Raw genomic sequence first — 13,334 nt, forward strand, 5'->3', positions numbered from 1 at the left:
GTGATTTTCTGGGCCACATCCTTTTGGAGACAGATTTTGAACAACGACGTAATTCACTTCAGTTAAATAGTTTCATGATAATTAAGTTACAACCCTGCAATACTTAAGGGAATGAATGGGTATTTTGCAATACAAATGTTCAAAACCTTAAAAGATTTCAAAGAAACTATCTTTGTTCTTCAATTAACACGCAACACAAATCACAAGTTCAGGAGAAAGTGATCCATAACTGCAGAATTACATAAGTGTCATGACACAGAAGGAGGTCAAGTCAGCCCAACACATCTTCACTGGTTTGTCAAATGAGCATCATACTTTACTGCCATTCTTCCTGTGATTTCGCCATACCCTTTAAATAATCATCTAAAGCCCTCCTAAATATGTCCAGTGAACTTGCCTCAACCATACATCCAGACAGTCCATTCTATACTGAAACCGCTGGTTAGTAAAATTAGAGAGAGACAACTATTTGCATAGAACTAGCCTTTTGGTAAATTGGTTGCAAGACATTTGCATACATCACATCTGAATATTAACTAAGCAAGAAGTGAGATGATTGGTTTGTGAAGCAGCATTGCACATAGTATTAAATAAATCCCAACTGAAGTCATAGATGTGTTTAATAATGCTCTGTGGCTTCTTGTTAACAAAGTGTTGGCAGCGTAGCACGTCTTTAATCATCCAGTTAACTTTCCAATGATAATTTATGGTGTAGCCCTTTGTCCCAGAAGAAATCCTAAAGTCTTCTGCATAAACAATATTTACAAGATATTCATGAAGAGTTCCCTGGTCCTAATAAGACTGGGAAGTGACCCTTTGCAAAAATACAATTTCAATTCTAAGGACAATCTTGTCAGAGATGAAAAATGTGGATTTACATGAACAGCTTGCAATTCACTATCTCTGGATTTTCAGCACAAAAGATTTATTATTTGCGGCGAGCTCTGTGTCATCACTCAGGTAACTACCACTAATCACAATTTGTATATTTATATTTGGGACAGTCATAGCCAATGACATAGTGGTACCAGCTGGTGTAAGAGCTCTGTTAATGTCAGTCAGTGAGGATGTTTTCTGTTATCAACCAAAATCATCCTCAACTTTGGTCAATTAGGATGATTTCAAGACGTTTTCCAGCAATAACTAATGATGCACAGCTGTATTTCTTAAGTTTACAGTGCATATCTATCTCGTTCAGAATAATTTGGAAACTTCTGCAATTGTTCTTTATGGCTGACTATGTACAGTAAAGCAAATCTACCATAATACATCATCATGTTTGATTAACAAGTGTTTTAGATGACTACAACTTACAAGAATAGTGTTTTAATGTAGAACAAATATGCTAAAGCATTTCACACTGGTACAATTTTGCTGGGACAAAGAAGCAGATATTAGGCAGAATGATCAAAATGTATATAGCAAAGGTTAGCTGACAAAGTTCCCAAAAGGAGCAAGGCTGTGCAGAGGGAACAGCTGGCATCAAACTTCACAGCACAACATCAAAATTCTCCAAACTGAAGTCAAGGCACAGGAATTAGGCCAGGATGAAGTTTTGAAAACCTGTTTCCAATGATACAGAGGAAAACTGAAAGGATAGAGTGTTCCAACTTTTACCTGCCCCAGGAGTGCAGAACAGTGCCAAAGATGTTCAATGATAAATGTAAGCAAGTAATACAACCAGATTGCCTTCTCTTCCATGTTCATCAACAAAACCAAATAGTTACATTTTTCACCCATCATACTTCACATCAACAGAAGCATTAACTTGTGATCTTGAAGATGTCGTTACGGCATCAACTGCTTTCTTCACATCGACAGCAATACCACCAGAACCGTGGTTTCTGCAGTCAGAAGCTGCCGGGGGGATATTCCTTAAACGATAGCTAAAACCAAATGACTTATTCATATTACAGGAGTATTTTGAATGCAATGTCTAAGAAAGGCAGGAGGGGGAAAGGGATCATCTGATTATTGACAAGGTCACTATTTTGAGAATTACCTGAATAAGTATACAAGCGTTACTTGGTAAATAGATCAAAATTATTTTGTGATAACTTGTGACCTGATGTATTTTGTCAAAGTCAGTGAATTGCTTGCCGAGCTGGCGTGTTTTGCTCCGACATTTCATCATCGTGCTAGATAACATCTTCAGTGAGGCCTGCAATGAAGCAATGTTGTTCTATTCCGCTTGGAATTTATACTGTCCCATCTGTTATGGTGAATTGTGTCATTTCTGGTTCTGTTCTGCATGGGTTTGTACATGGAGTCCAATTCTATATGTTTGTTGATTGCATTATGGGTTGAGAACCATGCCTCTAGGAATTCCTGTGCATGTCTACGTTTGGCTTGGGTTATTATGGTTAATTTGTCCCAGTTAAACTGATAGCCTGCAATGCCAGAGTGTACTGATATTAGGGCCAGTTTGTCATGTTGTTTTGCTGCTAGCTGACATTAGTGTATTCTGATGGCTAGCTTCCTGCCTGTCTGTCTGTCCGATGTAACTTTTGTAGCAGTCGTTGCATGGTATTTTGTAAACCACGTTGGTTCTGCATGTCGCGGGCATAGAGTCTTTAATCATTGTGAGTATTTGTTGCAGCATAGCTGTGGGCTTGTGTACTACCATGATTCCTAGTTCTTGATGTAGAGCTGTGTGGCTGGTATGTTAGGGCATACCGTGTACTCATGGTGTTGTCTATTTAGGAGGCACCTGAGGATGAAGTGGAGGTGATAGCTGTTCATAGCGAAGATTTTATATAAACCTACCAGTGGACAAAGGGCGCATGGCCATCATTATGAACAAACTGGACTGCGTTGAGAAAGTCTACAGACTTGCTGAGGTGTACATACCAGACATGCCCTCAGGCCCATTGTCTCCATTCCGGGCACACAAACTGGGCAAGGACTTACAACACAGACTGAAACACCTAGTCAATGGATCACTCCATTCTATCCACTCAACTGAAGAATTCCTCAATACCCTCAAGGACATAAAAATAAGCGATAACGAGATTATGGTATTCTTTGACATCACAGCATTACTCATGTCAATTGACATCTCACTAGCCAAAGAAACACTGGCCACATTACTGCAGGAAACAGGAATGCAGACTAGCAGCTCCATCAGCAATGACAACATTCTCAAACTACTAGGCTTGTGCCTCACCATACACTTAGTTTTTAATGGTTAAGTATATAAGCAGATCACTGGCACACCAATGTGGTCATCCATCTCAGGGCTTATCGCAGAGGCAGTCACGCGAAGACAGGAATACACAACCCTCCCCCTTGCTGTGGATCCAGTAAATGGACAACCCATTTGTCATCATGAAAGACACCGAACTAGAAAAGACACACCACTTCATCTACAACATATTTGTCGGGATCAAATTCATGAGAGAAGAAGAAAACAATAATCAGCTTCTGTTTCTGGACGTCTGGGTTGACCACATGCCAACGGGGAGCTCCAAACCTGGGCATACAGGAAAGGAACCCACTCCGACCAAATTTGCAACTTCCACATCAACCACCCAAATGCCCCCAAATGAAGCTGTGTTAAGACAATATTTAAATAGGCCACACACCAGAACTAAGCAAGAAAGTGGAAGAGCACCTATAGAAAATCTCTGCTACAAATGTTTATCCCCTCAACTTCATCCGCAGGTGCCTACTAAATAGGTAACACCAAGACGACACAGTATGCCCCAACACACTGGCCACACCGCCTACATCAAGAACATAGCAGAACTGACGAGCCCTGATACCACTCGGAATCATGGTAGTGCGTAATTCCACAACCACATCAAGCAGATGTTCACCTGCACATGTGCTAATGTGGTATACTGCATCCACTGTTCCCGTTGTGGCCGGAAGCTTGGGGGCTGCTTTGCAGAACACCTATGCTCGGTTTGCACTAAACAACTGCACCTCCCAGTCACAAACCATTTCAACTCCCCCTCCCATTCTTCAGATGAAATGTCCCTGCTGGGCCTCCTGCAGTGCCACAACGATGCTATCCAAAGATTGCAGGAACAGTAACTCATATTCCGCTTGGGAACCCTGCAACCCAATGGTATCATTGTGGACTTCACAAGCTTCAAAATCTCCCCTCTCCCTACCCCATCCCAAAACCAACCCAGCTCGTCCTCACCTCCCTAACCTGCCCTTCCTCACACCGATCCCCTCCTCCCACCTCAAGCCCTATCCCCACGTTCTATCTACTAACCTCATCCCGCCCCCTTGACCCATCCGTCCTCCCTACCTCCCCACCTACGTTCACCTTTACTGGCTCCATCCCCACCTCTTTGACCCGTCTATCTCCTCTCCACCTATCTTCTCCTCTATCCATCTTCTATCTGCTTGCCCCTCTCTTCCTATTTATTTCAGAATCCCCTTCCACACCCCCATTTCTGAAGAAGGGTCTAGGCGTGAAACGTCAGCCTTCCTGCTCGGCCTGCTGTGTTCATCCAGCTCTACACCTTATTATCTACGACAAACACTCAAGGATTAAAGATCCCATTCCCACAGCATGCAGAACCAAAGCAGTTTACAAAATACCATGCAATGACAGCTACAAACATTACATCAGACAGACAGGAAGGAAGCTAGCCGTCAGAATACGCAAACTTCAGCTAGCAGCAAAATGACATAACAAACTTGCCCTAATATCAGTATACCCCGGCAATGAAGACCATCAGATTAACTGGAACAAAGCAACCATTGTAGCCCAAGCCAAACATAGACATGCACAGGAATTCCTAGAGGCATGGTTCTCAACCCATAATGCAAATCAACAAACATACAGGATTGGACCCCATATACAAACCCATACAGATCAAAACCAGAAATGACAACTCACTATAACAGACCGGACAGCATAAATTCCAAGCAGAATAGAACAACATTGCTTCATCGGAAGCCTCACTGAAGATGTCACCTAGCATGGTAAATGAAACATGTGAACAAAAACAAGGCAGCTCGACGGGCATGTCAACACCCTCAGTTGACAAACTTCTGAGTGCTAGATACTGTACCTGCCATTTTGACAAAGACAGAAAATGTGTACAACAAGATGATTCTATATCTTTGATGGATTTCAGAGATACCAAATGAGGCGAAATTCCTGGCAGTGGAGCAAATACACTTCCACACAGCACCGTTAGTCGGATGATGTTGCCCAAATTATCCCAAGTCATAGAAACTGGCTAAGATCACAGCATTCATTGTCCTGATAGAGCTGTATGGGCAAAACAGTATTACATAAATCTTCACAAATAGACAGGCTCAAATTGCCTTTGATTGAAAAATGTGCTAAATAAAAGTACCTCACTAACATCTGTATAAAGCCTATTATCTATCTCCTTGGACAACTATAAAGATAAAGGGTTTAATCATCTCATCTGCTGCCTCATTTTTCACCATTCTCAATTGCTACTTCTCTTCCTGTATAATAACGGTAAACCGACAACCATACTCAAGGTCCGCTCACTGCTGAATGAAGGGAGAAATATTCCTGGACTTCTCAATCCCAGTCAATGACAAATCCAACATTCTGGGCGAGTAGAGAAGATGAAAATGCTGATAAAAAACTCTTTCCCATACACGTTCCCACTTTGATAATCTTTGGACTCCTCAACCAGTATTTTCTAATGTGATTCTACGCTATACAAAACGAAGTTACATTTTACAAGCATCAACAGTATTGCTCTGATACATTATCGATGGTCTGCATTTCAGGTACTTCAAATAAAATGATCAGAGCATGTTTAAAATGAAATTGACATCCAAGCAGCATTTAATTGAGCGTGACATCAAAGAATCCCAACAAAACTGAAGTTGATGCGAATCAGGGGGAATAACTCTCTTCTGATAAGAGAGTCACTCCTACTAGAGCAGAAGATCGAGGTGTCTAATGAAGGTCAATCACCTCAAACGCAGGACATTGCAGGAGGATTTTCTCAGGGTAGTGCCCTTGGCCCAATTACCTTTATCTGCTTCAATAATTACCCTCCTTGCTTAAGATCAGAAATGGGGATGTTTGTTCATATTACAAAATGTTCAGTATCATTTGAGACTCCTTGGACACCGAAGTCTATGCCAACATGCAGCAATATCTGAACTGCACTTCGGCTTGCACTGACAAATGGTAATGAACATTCATCCTGCTAAAGTTCCTTGAAATTATTATCTCCAACACAAAAAATAAAAGGATCTAACTATCTCCTCTTGGCATTCAATGCATTACTATCACTGAATCCCCAACTATCATATCCTAGATGTTAGCAATGACAAGAAACTGAACTAGACCAGCCACACAAATCATGTATGTCAGAGGCCAAAAATTCCCTGGTAAGCAACACATTTCCAGACTTCGCAAAGCCTACCCACCAACTACAAGGCAAAAAGAGAGACTTGCCAACACCACACAGGAAGCTTAAGACCATCCACGACAAAAACAGTGCACTTGATTTGCATCACATCCACCACCTTCAAATTCACACATCCACTATTAGTGCATAATGGCAGCAATGCTCAATACAAGATGAACTGTTGCAATTCACCACAGCAACTACCAAACCCATGCCTTCTATCTCTTAGGACAAGGAAGCAGACTCACAGGAACAGTATAAAATGTATGTTCCTCTCAAAGAAGCACATCAACTTGATTTACAACTATACTGACATCTGTTCATTGCTATGGAATCAAAAAAGTTCCCTCCCAGCAACACAGTGTACCTGTACCAGACATACAGGTACATTCAAGACGACAGCTTGCCAGCAACTTCATAATGGCAATTAGGAGAGGGCAATCTATCTACTGATCTTGTCAATACAAAAATGTTTCTGGAAAGCTAACACATTGATCACAAATATAATTAATTTACGTGGAAAATGCTGAGACATAATTTGATATCCATAAAAGCATGCTTTTCCAATCCAAGGTCCAGCATTTCTGGATTACTAGTATTGCAATCATTAAAAAGAAAATATGCCTTTAGGATTGATGGCAGGGTGTTATGACATGGGTGAAACAGAGCTGTATATCACTTTCTGAAGGCCATCCTAGCACCATGCTATTGAGAGCAGATTAAAACTGTGGCACAGTAATCAAAAGGTTTTAATAGTCTTTATGAAACTAGGACTCAACTCCAGAATTCCTAAATTATAGGAAAGGATGCCAAACTCAGAAATATCACTTATTAGTCTAAAAGACATTAGATTTGCTGAACACAAAACAAATTCTAGTGGGCACTTTAATCAGTAAGGTATCTCATTGTTACAGACTGAAGGTACATCAGCCTATGTTCAACACCCTTCTGTTTTGTCATTATTACCGTATAACAAGTGATCTTGAAAAGTATCGTCAGATGTTTAGTGTTATGCCTACAATTATACTTGGGAATTAAGAACAAATTCAAATTCAAATAAACGTACAGGGTTCAATTACACAAATTTAATATCAGTGTGAAATGGTGTCTGCTTCACAATAATGCTGGACATGTAGTGTAAAAGCAGCTTGAAAGATGGAGTACAGAAAAGCAGGTATCAAAGTTTGTTACAGTTATTTACAGAGGTGCAGGTAAGTCTCCACAAAAGGAAAAAAAAAGAGAAATTGAGAGAACAATATGCTTGCAAGATCGCTCAGGATTTCCATCTTAACATTAATCCAATACAGATTCAATGTGATTAATCTTTGTAATTTATTGTAATTTGTAACACTTGGAATTTTTCTTCATATAGCATCAGATTATAGATTTATTTATGTTTATGCAACAGACTAAAAACATACTCAGTTAATTTGGTGCAGTTTTTGAAAGGCATAAGTTCTAACTAATGTATGCTTATTTAATCTTTTTGGCTTGGGAAATCATTTGCATCAATATATCATTAATACTATTCTACCACATTGCCTCCAAAAGTTGTTTTTTTTTCTGTTTTTCTCAAATTTATTTCAACATCATATAATTAGTAATATTTATTTCTTTTAAAACCTTAAGATGTAGGAGTAGAAGCAGGTCATATGACCCCGCGAATCCAGGCCATCACTCAGTGGGATGATGATTGATCTGATAATGCTCAACTCCACTTTCTTGCCTTTTCCCCATCATCTTCGATTTTCCTGCAGATTAAAAATCTGGATATCTCAGCCTTGAACTTACTTAAATGAGCTAGCCTCTACAGCTTTCTGTGGTAATGAATTGCACAGATTCACTACCCTCAAAACAAAACTATTCCACATCTTGGTCTTAGACGGGTGACCCCTTGCTGAGATTATGCCCTCTGACCTACCCTCTCCTACAAGGGGAAACAAGTTCTCTATATCTATACTATCATGTACCCGTAGAATCATATACATTTCGCTAAGGTCTCCTCTCATATTTCAAGACTCTAACGAGTACAAGGTAAAACTCTCAATCTCCCGTCAGAAGGTAATGCCTCCACACTCAGATTCAACCATGTGAACATTCTCTAAACTGCCTCCAATGCCGGTATATCGTTCCTTAGATAAGGGGAACAAAACTGTTCATTCTATTCTAGGTGCAGTCTGACTAATGTCTTGTAAACCTTAACATGACCTTATTTGAAACAATGGCTAAAAGGTCCATTCAACTTGCTATGATGTGTTGAGATTTTATGCTACATTTTTATGATGCCCACACAAGGAACCCCAAATCCCTCTGTGCTGTGACTTCATCAGTCTTTCCCTATCTAGAGAATATTCAGGTTTCTTATTCTCCTCGCCAAGGTACATCTTACATTTTTTTTCACACATCATATTCCACCTTTGCTACTACGCAAATCATTAAAGTGAGCACTTTTACTAATAACATAAACAGAAATTGCTGGGAAGGCTCAGCAGGTCTGGCAGCATCTATGGAGAGAAATCAGAGTTAACATTTAGGGTTCAGTGACCCTTCCTCAGAACTGATGGCAGCTAGGAAGTTGATTTTTATGCACAAGATAGGGTGGGGGGAGGGGGTAAGGAGCAAGTGACAGGTGGAGGTAGAGACCAAAGAGACAGAAACAGTTTGACTGACAAAGGAGTAGCTATTCAATCTGGCTAAGAGAATGAAGAGCTACGAATGCGGGCTATTTGTGGCAAACAATGAGTGGTAAGTCATAGCAGACCATGTGACAAGGCCTGGTTTGTTGGGAACTGGGTTAAGGACATGGGGAAGGTGCCTCTAGCCCTAAAATTGTTGAACTCGATATTGAGTCCAGAAGGCTGCAGTGTTCCCAAGTGGAAAATGACGTACTGTTCTTCCAGCTTGTGCTGAAGCACTGCAGCAAGACTGAAACAGAGATGCTGGCCAGAGAACAAGGTGGTGTGTCGAAATGGAAGACAACTGGAACCGCAAGGCCTTTTCTGCAGGCAGAACTTAGATGTTCCATGAAGCAGTCAGCCAGTCTCCGCTTCATTTCCCTCATGTACAGGAGACCATTTTGAATGAAGTGCAGGTACAGTGCTGCTTCACCTGGAAGGCGTGTCTGGGCCGTTGGATACTGAAGATGGAGGAAGTGAACAGGCAGATGTCACATCTTTTGTGGTTGCAGGGAAAGGTGCCACAGGGCTGTGGGGAGGCGCTAGTGGGTGTGGAAGATGGGTGAACCAGGGTGTCCTGGAAGAAACAGTCCTTGCAGACGCCTGACAGGAGAGGGGAATGTGTATGTGGGGGTAGCATCCCACTGGAGTTGGAAGAAATGGCAACTAATGATCTTCTGGATATGGATGCTGGTGGGATGGTAGTTGAAGACAAGGGGTCCCTATCACTGTTGTAGATCAGAAGAGACAGGGTGAGGGCTGAACTGCAGATAGGTCAGACTCAGCTGAGGGCCCTTTCAACTGAAGTGCTGGGGAATCTTCAGGTCAGGAAGAAGGTGGCCATTTCAGAGGCCCCCTTGTCAAAGCTGGTATCATCAGAACAGGTGTGATGAAGATGAAGGAACCGGGAGAATGGAATTGTTATGACAGGAAGCAGAGGATGAGAATGCTTAGTCATAACCGTGGGAGTCGATGGTTTGTAATGGATATACTATACTTTCACTAATAAGACTTGAATCTGTGTTGGATGAATGTTTTGAGAGTAAATAACAGGGCATCTTTTGTGGATAATTTCACCACATGCTTTCCCTAAGTTCCTCATCTAAATGTTCTTCATTATAGAGTCTTCTTCCTCGCCCCCAAAAACCAGAACAAAACCCTCTGTATGACAGGAGTCCCCCGGTCCTCACAGACCACCTCACCAACATCGAATCCAATGCATCATCTTCCGCCACTTCTGCTACCTGCAATCAGACCCCACCACCAAAGAGATAATCCCCTCCCTGCCTCTGTCTGCTTTCTGTGGGGACTGCTCTCTCCTCGGCTCAGTCATCCACTCCACACTCCCCATACATTTGACACCTTTCCCTGAAAGCGCAGGAAGTGCTACACCTACTCCCTACACCTGTCATCTCACCTCCATTCAAGGCCCCAAACAATCATTCCGTATCCGACAGGAATTCGCCTGTACGTTTCCCAACCTGGTCTACTGCACCGTTGCTCCCAAAAGTGGTCTCCTTTGCATTGGAGAGACCAAGTGCAGACTCGGTGACAGGTTTACAGAGTATCTGCGCTCTGTATGCTCCAATGAACACTACCTTCCAGTTGCCAGCCATTGCAACTCCCCTTCCCATGCCTTCGCCAACATGTCCATCTTGGGCCTTGTCCAATATCACAATGAGGACACACGAAAATTGTTGGAACAACATCTTATATTCCACCAAGAGCTGACAACTGTATGGCCTGAACACAGAATTCACCAACTTCAAAATCGCCCCTCCCCTGCCCTCATCTCACATCTGGCCCTCCCTCTTATCCCCATCTCCTTGATCTGACACAACCTGTCCATCTTCCTTCTCACTTATCCACCCCACTGTTCCCATTGACCAGTCTCCACAACCCCATAACGGCATCCAGCTATCAAGACCCCACCTGCCATGGCCCACACCCACCACCTCCGAATTTATTTCTGAGCTCCCTCCCTCCCCCTAGATCTGATGAAGGGCCCCCACCCGAAACAACAACTTTCCTGTTCCTCTGATGCTGGCTGACCTGCAGCTTTCCTCTGGCTCCTTACTGTAAAAACTCTTACGTGCTAAGCTCTCAATTCTACTTCAAATGGATCTCCTTCAATTCCACAATTATACAGATATGCAATGACAGGTGTATTAATACAAAGAGACCTTCATTCAAAATCACAGCAATATCAACCTGCAGTTTTAACATCAATTTCAATGTTCGCAAGTTTCATTACAAAAACAAGTTTGTTCTCAGGTATTGACTAACCCACTTGAGTAGTTACTCTTAACTGTACTCCATTAATGGATTCAAAATTTGAAAGATACGTTAAACATGCAAGAATAAAAGCAAAGAAGTATGCCATTCCACCCAACTAATCCATGCCAGAGTTTATGTTTCACTTGTATGATTTAAATTTTCATGTATCTTTTTTCAATACTCCCTCATGTAAAAGTAGCAACTAGGAAGATCAATTAGCATCAATAATCTTTCAGCACTGTGCCTGAAGTAGCTATTTTTCACACAGAAGTATGGAGAATATCAGCAGACCATATATTTGCAGCTAGAGAAAGGCTGTAAAATATTACAGCCGAGCTTGCTGGGAACTCTCATGGTATATAGGAAACAATGGTCATCAACAAGAATACGAGTGGATATTTTGTCCCTCTAATCTGAGGACACATAGGTAGCCTCACTGTCTTCTCTGGCTGAAATTGTTTAACTCAAAAGTAAGACTTCTGTAGTTTTGAAAGAAAACTTCTAACAATGAAAAGTGATGTGCAACATAACAGAAAATCTTCAAACCATAGCTCACTTACTACTAGCAGCAAGTTGAGAACATGAACATTGAGTAAATCACCCAGTATTATACGTAAACATAAATTCATTAATGACTAAACAGTCGCAATAAAAAAACTGTTAAGTAATACACTAGAATGCCTTTTTCGTTTTATATTTAGAACAACTCAAGGTTGCAGGAACAAAGTGTCCTGTTCATGAATATATAAAAAAAGCAACTTGATAAATCATAAAATAAAAATATATTTCATGCAAATGGTGTAGGTGTTGATGAACCTAATTGAATCAATTCCTCTTATGAGATATCAGTAAAACCATAAAACTGCACATAGTTTGATAAGTTATGTAATTACATGACCTTTTCAAGAGACTTAATAAGACAATGTTTAATGAAAATTAAAATATCCACTTTTTGGGAGTTTATACTGAGATTCATAGACAATAGAAAATATTCAGCAGCATTAATTCCCTTTGTCAAATGTTCTTAATTCTTGTAACTTCCATCAAAATGAATCACTTCTACTACTAACATATTAATGCTGTTAAAAATCTGCACACAAAAGTTTACTTGAATGCTCAAGTGTTTTTAATTTCTTCTATTTGTTTCACGTGAAAGAAACTTTAAAATATTTCATTTGTTTAAATTTAGTAAGAAAGGGTTCTGTCAACTCAGGGGAAATTAATAAATCATCGACAGTTAATCCATCAGCAAAAAGATTTAAATGCAACTCCATCTGTGGCTTGCACGATAAAATGCAGTCATGCAAAGCAAAAAGCAGTTACATTATTCTTGAGCTACAAAATTCTGTGGTTTTCTGCATGCAAAGCACATCCTGCACAACAAAAGCTATTATCAGTGAACTGCAGCCTTCGCTAAGCATTCCCCTGAAGTTCATTATCACAGGGCCTGGGTCTCGGCACAGTAAGATAATAGCTCCCTGGTGACTAGTAGCCAGATTGGCATTGCTGCTTTCATTCTCAAAGCTCAAGGCTCACCTCCCCCAAAGGCCACTGTTGCAGCCTTATATGTGTATGAAAAAAAAAGTTCAAAATGAGTCATGTCCTTGACGAAGAAAGAAGAGCGCACTGGGACAAGTATTAGTCTGTCACTAATACAATGCAGTCATATGTACTGCTTACAGAGTAAGCACTGTGTCGTGTTGGACAACACAGGCTTTGTTTTCTTCCTTTATTTTCCCAGGTGATCCTAACTGAAGTATTTGTTGCTTGAAGGCTAATAAAAGTTACATAATATTCCCAAATAATGTTGCATATTTTTTGAAGATAGAAGTAAGAGCCATTGTTTTAGAAACAAATCACAACAAAAGTAAATCAAATTTGGAATAAAACAAAAAGAAAATGACTGAAAGCTATTATAGCAAGCTTATGAACGCAGTCATAAGTACCATATTACAAATATTAAGATATATATTTTACCATGATCTGTAATCTCCAGAGCAATTGTCATGACCAC

The 13,334-nt window shown here is 40.7% G+C and overlaps 1 protein-coding gene across 4 annotated transcripts in view; it reads right to left on the minus strand.

The window, feature by feature from the left end:
- Positions 1-13,334, minus strand: part of rbm19 (RNA binding motif protein 19) — a 239,328-nt gene that overhangs the window by 182,937 nt on the left and 43,057 nt on the right. The window lies entirely within an intron of this gene.

Source organism: Stegostoma tigrinum, chromosome 26, assembly GCF_030684315.1.
Source record: "Stegostoma tigrinum isolate sSteTig4 chromosome 26, sSteTig4.hap1, whole genome shotgun sequence".
NCBI classification, from domain to species: Eukaryota; Metazoa; Chordata; class Chondrichthyes; order Orectolobiformes; family Stegostomatidae; genus Stegostoma; species Stegostoma tigrinum.